Raw genomic sequence first — 1,897 nt, 5'->3', positions numbered from 1 at the left:
CCCTAACCCCCTTAATTATCATCACCGAACCTCTTTCTCTTTCTCTTTGTCCCAAACTCTCCAAACTCTTCACCACTAACTCCACTCATCTTCTCATCACCATCACCATCACCATTATCACAACCACCATCACCATTATCATAGAAACAATAGAAACAAAACACACACAAATTAAAGAATCACAAAATAAAGATACTTCATCTGGTAGATGCTTCTTGAAAAGCTTGAACCATAGGTGGTTATTACTGCTGCCGGAGGAGGAGCTGCAACAGATGGTGGCGGTATTGCGAACAACGCGGTGGAGGAGGGAGATGTCGATGAGTTATTGCCGATCCAGTCGTCATTCTGCTCAAGGATGCAGTAGTCGTCGAAGACAATTTCATGGCAGAATTAAATGACGAATTGGAAGCGTTTTTTGAGTAGAAGGTTACGGGATTGAGAAATGAGGAAACAACTCTAGGAAGGGGCTGTTGCGAGCAAAAAAGGGATGCCAACAGAGGAAAAAACAAAAGAGTTTTGGGTAAGGCATGGTGCTGTCTGTAGAAGAGTAGAAGATGTGGTTAACAGTTTGTTATTTCTTGGATTTCAGCCAAACTTCTGCTCCCTTTTTTCTTCCTTTTACTTGATTTCCTGGATTTCAATTTGTTCTTCATTCTTTTATTTTTTCTAATTTTCTTTCTTCTGTATCATTTTTCTTTGATTTACTTTCTCTTTATCTGTGTTGTTGTTATTGATTTTGGGCAGAGTTAAGGTTAGACTTGTGATGGTTTTGTTGCAGTAAGAGAAGAAGGGGCCAAGGTAGTGGTGTAATGGAAGTGGGAGGACTGTTGAGGGTGGAGAGTAAATGGCACAAACAGAAAATGAAAGGAGAAGACACTGCGACTCTCTTTCTCTCTTCTTTGTTCTTCCTTTTTTTAATTTTTGAAGAACATATACATGAGTTCTTTCTTTTTAATCTTTTTAATTTATGTTGTTACTAATTTTGTGAATGTTGCTATAGCTGGATTGTTGATTTATTTTGCGGTTATGGTGTAGCCATGGTGATGATGAGGCAGAAGTTAGTGGTGAGGGTGGAGAGAGTTCTTTATTTTTATTTAAAGGTAAAATTGTCCAAAAAATATTGTTTATGGACAAAAGGATGATTTTATAATGTTTTGTAACGTTGAGGATGATTTTAATAAAAAAAAAAAGGTCGGGAACGATTTTGATTTTGACCCAAGACTTTAGGGACGAAAAAAGTACTTAACCCTTTTAGTTATGTAATTCTCTAAAAATTTTTGCAGTGCAAATAAAAAATTTTGTACTATGGATTAAAATTTTTGTATTGTACACCAAAATTTATGTGTTACATGAATGAATAATAATACATTTGGATTATAGAAGAAGAAAATAAAATTCTGCACTAAATGCAGGAAAAAATTACAGTAGGAGAAAATTAGATGGAATTGAGTTATGAAAATGAACTATTGTATCTCCTACAACTAAGAACGCTTATATATACAAGTTTATCTAAGACTAAGTTATGAAACTAACTACAACTTCAATAGAATTTAACCAACTAAGGAACTAAGGAACTGTTTTTTGGATTTATTGATTTTTTAAGTTTGTAACTTGCTGTGATATATACATCAATATCTTGTATGCTACACGTATTTTATTGATATAGTATACAAATTTTTACACATAGTACATAAATTTTCGAAGCATAGCACACAAATTTTTGCTGCGTCAAAACTTATATGTTGTGCATCAACATTTTTGTGCTTTAGTTTTTTGAATATTTATAGAAGGAGAAGATGAAGATAACAACGAGAACAATGATGATGATAAAGGATGAAGAGAAAAAAGAGAAAAAAAATTAAATAACAACAACAACGAGGAGGAGGAGGAGGAGGAG

The sequence above is a fragment of the Arachis ipaensis genome, chromosome B03 (genome assembly GCF_000816755.2).
Source record: "Arachis ipaensis cultivar K30076 chromosome B03, Araip1.1, whole genome shotgun sequence".
In the NCBI taxonomy this organism is placed as follows: domain Eukaryota; kingdom Viridiplantae; phylum Streptophyta; class Magnoliopsida; order Fabales; family Fabaceae; genus Arachis; species Arachis ipaensis.
Note: the sequence above shows the minus strand (reverse complement) of the source record.